Here is a 9,516-nt window from a genome sequence, read left to right on the forward strand (position 1 = left end):
GCTGTACATTAGATAGAGCCTAATAACTTATTCAGCTTATAATTGGAAGTTTGTACACTTTGACCAAACTTTCCCCATTTCTCCCATCCCCAGCCCCTGGTAATCACCATTCTGCCCTCTGGTTCTATGAGTTCAACACTTTGGGGTCCCACATATAAGTGAGATAATAAAATACTTATATTTTTGTGTATGCTTTATTTTACTTAACATAATGCCCTGCAGGCTCATCTATCTATATCATCTATATCTATAAGTATATCTATATCTAATCTATATCTATATCTATATCTATATCTATCTGTCTATGTCTATGTCTATCATCTATACCTATATCTATATCTATATCTATATCTATATCTATATCTATATCTATATCTATATCTATATCTATATCTATATCTATATCTATATCTATATCTATATCTATATCTATATCTATATCTATATCTATATCTATATCTATATCTATATCTATATCTATATCTATATCTATATCTATATCTATATCTATATCTATATCTATATCTATATCTATATCTATATCTATATCTATATCTATATCTATATCTATATCTATATCTATATCTATATCTATATATTTGAATGTATATATTTCATTTTCATTATCCATTTATCTGTCATTGGACATGTAGGCATGTCTTGGATATTGTGAACAATGCTGCAATGAATAGACAGTGCAGACATCTCTTCAAGGTAGTGATTTCACTTCTTTCTGATCTATATCCAGAAGTGGAATTGCTGGATAATATGGTAGTCCTATTTCTTAATTTTTTGAGGAATCTCCATAATATTTTCCATTATGACTATGCCAATTTATATTCTCACCAAAAGTGTACAAAATATTTTTCTCCATATTCTTACCAAAACTTATCTCTTTGTTTTTTAGTAGTCATCTTAATAGGTGTGAGGTGGTTTCTCATTGTGGTTTTGATTTGTATTTTCCTAATGATTACTGATGTTAGCACCTTTTCATAAACCTGTTGACTATTTGTTGTTGTTTTGAAAAATGTCTATTCAGATACTTTTCCCATTTTTTAATTGAATTATTTGGCTTTTTTTTTTGCTATTGAATTGTGTGATATCCTTATGTATTTTAGATATTAACCCCTGATCATATAAATGATTTGCAAACATTTTCTCCCATTGCAAAGGTTGCTGATTACTTTGCTGTGCAGAAGTTTTTAGTATAATAGTACTACTTGATTATTATTTTTTTTTGTCTGCAATTTTTGGTGTCATAAATTGGCAAAAAAAAAGTAATTGTCAAGACCAATGTCAAGAAAGTTTTTTCCTATATTTTCTTCTAGTAGTTTTATCATTTCAAGTCTTAACACTTATAGTTCAATGTTGTGCAAGATAAGAGTCCAATTTCATTCTTTTGCATGTGGATATTAAGTTTTCCCAAGACCATTTATTGAAGGAACTACACTTTCCCCATGTCAAAAATTAGTTGATTATATATGTGTGGGCTTATTTCTCAGCACATTGTATATTTTGTATGAATACCCTTTGTCTCTCAGTTTATTGACATAAGTGTTCATTGAGAACAAGAACAAGGTCCAAAGAAACCATGTTATAGTTATTCTGAAAAAAATCTTTTTATTGGATTATTTCTGTTGCCATTTCTTCCTGTTAAAAAGGAGTAAGAAAATTTTTTCTTAAAGGAAAAAAATTATAATCACTAGATATCTGACAGTCTGAGTCACCATCCTTTGGGGGATCTTATCAAGTCCTACCCTCATCCAGATGCTTAGTGACTAAATAATTTCCTTCGTCGCTGCCACAATTATAGGCAAAATTTGACTTGGTCATTTAAGCTTCCAGTGCTGCCCTGAGTAATGATAAATGCTGATGACAAGTAACACTAACCTTTATGTTAGCTCTCAGACAAGATCTAGTGTGCAGCAAGAAGTCATTAACATATCTAGGTCTAAAAGGGTCATAACCTGACCCCATGTGATGGAAACGATACCTGTTTACTGTGAAGAGTGACTTCACTAAATACAGACAAGCTAGCAGGACAGAATGTTTTTGGTGGGAGTTGGTGTTGTCCTGCCAATTTACCTTCATTTCAGCATTACTCACGGTATCTGTGTAAGAGGTAATGAGTTTTACTGTCGTGGTGGGAAAGAGTCTGAGTCAGATGTAAACAACTCTCTTCAAAGGCTTCCCTGATCACACTAGCTTGAAGTGGAGCCTTTCCCCTTCCCTTCTCTATTGTATTAGGTTGTTATCTTTCATCATATTCCCTTAAATAGGAGTGATTTTTGTCTATACCTAGCATATATATATATAGCATATATATAGCATATATAGTGGATAATAAAAATGTATGAAATGAATACATAAATGGAAAAGTGAAAGCAGTGGTTTGGGCCCAATCATAAGAGTGAGCATGGGATAAAAGTAACCGAGAGAAAACTAGCATAGAATTGCTTGACTTTGTCCCCAAACATGAAATCATTACAAACCAATTTTACTTGTTCAGTCTTAATTGTCCACTTTCTTTGGTCAAATATTTTATTTTTTTTACTTTTTCCTGTGCATATATTTTTTTCTTCTTTATCATCTTTACCTCTCATTTTTGAGTACCTTATAATTTAGCTCTTTGATGTTAAAAATTCTGTGAAATTGAGCAACTGTTATTTCCTTTAAATTGGATCATAAGATTATTACAGTCAGTAATTTTTTTTTCTGAATTCTGTGTAGACATCTGGCTCCCTGTCAACCCTCAGTCATCATCAACATTAATAATGCTAATTGCATTTCCTTGTGGAGTCCTGGTTGACAACACATGATGTAATTAATCAAAAGCAAAATGAAAGCAAACTGTGGACAGGTTCATTCTTTTTCATAATGTAATATACATTGATACATATTTTGTCAATAAGGAGTTCAGTTACTTTATAAATGGGAACTTCCCCTCCTGTAAGCAACTGGGTAAGGATTAGTTTCCCTATCTTTGGAGAATTTGAGACTCAAATTGCACAGAGGTAGTCAGGACAGGGCCAAGCTTGCTCCTAAATTAATACCATCAATCTCCTGAGTCATTTGTCTTTCTAGAGAAATCTATTTAGTGCCTCTGATATGAAGACAGACACTCATTAATCACATGACAAATGCGATAACAAGCTTTCAGTGTCATTATGGAAAAATAGACTAAATGAAGCCACAGCTTTGCTCTCTGGCTGTAAGGTTGACCCATGTAATCTTTAGAAAGACCCAGACTCTCCTCCCCCCGCCCCCCCCTGTATTTTGCCAGAGCCTTACAGCTTACATAGAAGAGGGTTCCTAAAGGGGTTCTGACTGACTTCAAGTGCCAATTAAGACTCATTGGGAGCTACAAACACCATTGATTTCTTTTTAATAATGTTCGGTTCTAAAAATAAAAAGAGCATAATGTATATTGTTAATGGCATAACAGGGACTAAGGGAGATATTGTCATGTTAAAAGGTATTGTCATCTTTTTTTCTCCTTGAGCCAGTAATCTGAACAATGCCATGAAGGACTTATAAACAAGACTAATAGCCAAACAATGGACTCTCAAAACAGAGTATTGTTCCCCATAAATATTCCAGAAGTATGTGAAACAACATTATGTCAGTGGAGAACAGCCTTTACAGCTTCCATTTGATTGTTAGGGTTTTTACTTTTTGTTATAAAATAAATACCCTTTTCAACAGATATTGGGAACCACACTGCTTCGAGTTGGGGAAGAATGCCTACTGCTTTATTTGTTTCATAAAGTATTCATAAAAATTGTTGATGCTACAAGCGGGGATCTCAAAATAACTCTTATTTTGCTAAGAAGAAATTTAGTCTTAAACCATGTTTACGTAGCCTCTCTCAGGACTGACATGTAACATTCCCCTTCTCCTTCTTTGTGGACCCACTGAAGATCCTGATAGAAAATGGATGGTGCCCTCACGCTACCACTCTCAGATTAAAAAATTGGCCTTTATTTTGAAAGCTGACCATGGTGTTATCTCTATTGATTTCTGAAGTAATATTCAGGCTTTAAGACTGAGTTATTTTCTCTTAAGTCAATAAATGAAAAATGCAGTAATCCACAATCAATTTAGTGCTACTATAATAACAGGATTGCTCTGTCTTACAATGGCATTGCATAGGCAGTTTGCTAAGAAGGCGAACTCCCCAAGTTCTGCTATCAGAAAAGGAGAGCATACGAGCACAGAAACAAATGTTCTGTCAGCTGAAATCCCAAATAAGCTATGTTTGTTATGGATGAAATAAATGTTCCCTTTAGATCCAGGCAATGTGAGAAAAACAAGGAAACTTCAATGGGTGGTTTTAATGTTAATAAGATAGGAGGTTAGGAGGCATGAAGAAAGTTTACAAACATCTCCAGTAAACCCCCCTAAACAGCTGGGCCTATATCGTCACCACCAGGATGTTTCAGAGGCTGGTATCTTAGACCTGGAACAAGAGAAGCAGGCTGCACGTTCCTCCAACAATACAGTTAGAGACATTTCTAAAATACGGCAGACTGCTTTCCTCCTTTTTCCTAGCAGGTGAATTTATACAAATAGGATACTATTCTGAAAATAAGCCATTTCTTTTTGGAATGACATTTTGACTAAACACAGAGCTATAAATAAGTCTTCTGTACAAAGGGTGACATAATCCTCCTATGAATATAGAAGCAATACTTATAAAAGTAGAAAATCCATAAATCCTATTTATTTTAAACGTGCTCTAAAAACCATAATTATATTAGTATATCACTGAATAAGGGAGGCACTTCTTTTCTGTCTTTGAATAATATAAATATGTGATATAATAGCTCTAAGGCTCATCTTTTCCAGTAAAGAGTCTTTGATACTAGCATAAAGACCTCAAATTCAACCATCTTCTCCATTTAGTCCATGAATTATATTTATGCATATGTAGACAGTTATGCATCTGTCTTTATATTATACATATTTGTCATTATATACTTATTTGTGTGCTTATATCCCTGCTTATTCCATGAAAATTTTAGGTGTTAATAGTAAATACATGCAATAAATGTTCAAAGCAAAAATTTAAAAATAAGACAACAAAACAGGGAAAATCTAAATTAGCATAAGAAATGTAAACAAGCTAGGGGAATGTGTTAGGGAGAATATATGCCTAAGCAGGCTATAAGTTTCTCTTTAGTTGCTGGAGCTGAGGCATGAACTTAATTCTGAACTTTAAGAATAACAAAATAATAATGTAAACAGAGACAATTAAATTTTATTCATTATATATTGTGTTAAGGAAAGGACACAGAAGGTCCCCAGTGGGATCACAGCTTCTGCTTAGCAGTTAATGCCTATTAATGGATTCTAAAGAAATGTAACAAGCTAGGGGAATGTGTTAGGAAGAATATATACCTAAGCAGGCTATACGTTTCTCTTTAGTTGCTGGAGCTGAGGCATGAACTTAGTTCTGAACTTTAAGAATAACAAAATAATAATGTAAACAGAGACAATTAAATTTTATTCATTATATATTGAGTTAAGGAAAGGACACAGAAGGTCCCCAGTAGGATCACAGCTTCTGCTTAGCAGTTAATGCCTGTTAATGGATTCTTCATGGGTTTTTGTGTTGGGGACACTGGTGGAAGTTGTGGACAATGTCCTCAGAAGCAATCACAACAAAACCATGCCCAGCAGCATGTCCTGAAGAAAGTTAACAGCATATTCTTTTATTTCAATCAAGTTCTTGACATGTTCCTGGGAAGGGAAGATAATATGGTCCATGCACTGTGAGTTTTGATGAGTGGTTTGATCCAGGGATAAAACATACTGTGCCTATAGTTAAATAGATGGATTGCACTGAATATAACTGTAGATAATTCTAGTGTTGAAGGTGGCCTTATTGAAAGTAATAGCTATTACCTCTTGAGCAGTTACTATGGACCTGTTTTATCGTACATATATTAATCATTAAAACTTTCATTCTGGAAAAAATATTTTTAGTGAATTAGGGCTTTTGGTAATAAATTGGCTTCCATTATCTGTCTGTTGGTGTCTCTTGAAAGGAAATACCTGACATTTACCACAAAATGGTTATTTAAATTTAATTTAACACTCATCTTTATTCTTAATATTCCCTTGGGTCATTTTTGAAACAATCGATTTAGTTAATTTGGTTGACACAGAAATTGGGAATAATTTTATATGTACATTCCTTTTTATGAAATAGGTAAATTTTTATTCATTAGCTCCTCAATTCCCTAGAAGAAATTTTGACCTAAGTACAGTGTTATTGAAAACTTTGAAAAAGAATAAAAATTGAGTTTCTTCTAACAATTTTTGGGATTTTTACAAAGGCTTTTTACAAAAATATTTCAAAGGACATCACTGGTGTTTTGACAGTGTTGATTCACTTATTTAATGACAAGGACATTAATATGTAAGTTGGATGTATATAACATTCAACATGACTGAGCTATTTTCCTGTCTGCTTTGGTTTTGTTTTTAATAAATATTAGCCAATTAATGATATGGCAGTCACTAGTTTGTGTCATCGATTAGCTAAAATAATGAGATCAAATTACATTGCTTGATTTCCATGAAGACTAAGCGGCTGGGCACAATTCCATCATTTGCTGGAAAGGAAATGATTTCCTGGTCATGTCCTATTGTAATAATTGGCACAACTTTGTGAGGAATTTATACCCAACCAATTTTAATTCTTGCTACAACTGAGTGATGAGCCATTGAGTCTGCAAATAATTTAATTCAATTCCTGTGACCTTCAGATCAGTTAGTAGACATAGTCTACCTAAGTGTTTATCAAACTGTGAGGCTGGAAGTGCTCAACAGTCTTTTCTTAATTAACATCTGAATTTCTTCTTCTCTGAATAATTTTAACTCTCTGTCCATGTGAGCACATTATTCTTTATCCTTTGTTTCCAGGCATCATACTATTGCCTTCTCTCAAATAAAATTTAGTTTTTGAAAGAAAAAATATAACTTTAGTTTGAGTACCTGTATATTAGGAAATAAGGTGAAGATACATTTCACTTGTTTACAAAATGAAAATCTAAATGGTTTGGGTTTTGTGGTTCAATGATATGAAGCATTGCACCAAGAATATTAAAACTATTGAAATATTTAAAACATTTGAATCAAAGTAGATGAAAAGCTAACTGAAGGATTTACACTGAAGCTGATAAATTCCTTAAAAAGATTATGACTGGAGGCTTTCTGAGGATAGAATAATTTGTTTTATTCTGTAAAAGAATTGTGATTTTGACCGACCACAAAGTCATGCATCTTATGTCAGCTGGGCTGTCTCTGCTATTTGGAAGTCCTCTCGGGCCTCTCTCAGAGATTGCTTGTGCTCTCAGCTGTAAAAGCTATGCCAGATCTTCTCTGGTCTCAAACCTAAATCCACCTACTTCTTCAAGTTTTTGGCAACTGGCATCTCCTTTTGTTTCTCTGACCAGATGAAAGATATAAGCTCTGAACTTTTCTACTCTTGCTCTTCTGACTTCACCTGTTTCCCCCTCTATGCTCCTGAAGGATCATGTGACCCCAACTCAGCCCTCCTTGAAGCTCTGGAATAGATCCTGATTCAAGTCAGAGGCTATATAGCTCAAGCAATAGTGCACCAAGGGCAAATGTGCTGCTAACCCCACTCTGACTTCAAGGCTGACTTTACTAGTGGAGCTTCTGCTTTCTTCTTTCTTGTTTTTCTGACCAGATGAAAGATATAAGCTCTAAACTTTCCTACTCTTGCTCTTCTGACTTCACCTGCTTCCCCTCTATGTTCCTGAAGGATCATGTGACCCCAGCTCATCCCTCCTTGAAGCTCTGGAATAGATCCTGATTCAAGTCAGAGGCTATAGCTCAAGCAATAGTGCACCAAGGGCAAATGTGCTGCTAACCCCACTCTGACTTCAAGGCTGACTTTACTAGTGGAGCTTCTGCTTTCTTCTTTTGACCCATGGTGGACATTGCCTTCCTCAGCAATCATTTCTCTACTAGCATACCCTCATCATATGTCCAATCTCCAATCTCTTGGTAAGGCCAAGTCTCATTGAGGTGATGAGCTCTGTTCTGAAGCATTATATGCTATAAGCTCATTCTTTTTTTAAAAAAATATATTTTATTGATTTTTTACAGAGAGGAAGGGAGAGAGATATACAGTTAGGAACATCGATGAGAGAGAAACATCAATCAGCTGCCTCCTGCACATCTCCCACTGGGGATGTGCCCGCAACCCAGGTACATGCCCTTGACCGGAATCAAACCTGGGACTCTATCCACTGAGCCAAACCGGTTTCGGCTAAGCTCATTCTTTTATCTTTTCATCATGTGCAGAGGGAAAAGGTGGTTTCATATTTCCAAAGCCAACTCTTAGAACCTTTGGAACCTGTGCTTTTATTCTTCTCTAATCCTACCGCTTTCAACTTGTTCAGGGTTTTGATTTGTCAGTTATTCACTCTCTAATTCTTACTTTTTCTGTAGGGTCTTTTGACTCTGACTTCAAATAGGCACTAGTTTCCAGGGCTTGCGAGAAAAGAAATCATCTCCTGATCCTGCTGGTAGCACTTGATTACTATTCTGTTTTTTCTCCTTCTTTACCCAAATAAACTTTTCAAACAAATGGCCTGTGGGAGCTACTTAACATCTATTCCTTCTTTCAATTTTCTATGGTGACCTATTCCTCTTCCCTATTCATATTGCTGAAGTGTTTGGTGCTCTAATCAATAAATTTGGTTGTATATTATTAATTCTCATTATTCCTGATCTCCATTTGCAATATTGTCACCATTTAATGAGTAGCTATTGTGTGCTAAACAATGTTCTAGTTTAATGAACATTTGCAGAATATGCTTTCCCAAAAGTGTCAACTTTTACCACTTATGGGATAAATGGACATTTTAATGTGGAATTCCTCATGGAAATGGGTCCAACAAGAAATTAAAATTTGGATTTAGCTTCTGCTCTGTTCTTTTTATTCATTTCTTTTCCATATTTTTTTATGCTACTCTGTATACTGGGAATCAACTTCTGCGGCACTTAGGGAGACTTTCCTGCTCAACATCATATCCTAATTTGGAAACTTGACTTTTTCTGATAATCTGTGCAGAGCAGTTAAATGTGCAAACAGACCTTTGTGTGTCCAAATTATAGAGGCCCCCTGTCTTATGTGAATTCTTATCTCACATATCCTAGGCTCTCTTTCTCTCCAGTGTAAAGTGGAAATGTACTTAACCAGAAGGTTTTCTTTTCAGATTATTGATACTTAATGAAAACAGAGAAAAAAATAATTGTATCATCAACTATCAACTTCTCAATTCCTTCACCTTTTTTTGCCCCGTCCCACAAATCCCCTCTCTTCTGGTAACCATCACTCTGTTCCCTGTATCTATGAGTCCCTTTCTTTCTTTCTTTCTTTCTTTCTTTCTTTCTTTCTTTCTTTCTTTCTTTCTTTCTTTCTTTCTTTCTTTTTCTTTCTTTCTTTCTTTCTCCTTCCTTCCTTCCTTCCTTCCT

The sequence above is a fragment of the Myotis brandtii genome, unplaced genomic scaffold (genome assembly GCF_000412655.1).
Source record: "Myotis brandtii unplaced genomic scaffold, ASM41265v1 scaffold348, whole genome shotgun sequence".
NCBI classification, from domain to species: Eukaryota; Metazoa; Chordata; class Mammalia; order Chiroptera; family Vespertilionidae; genus Myotis; species Myotis brandtii.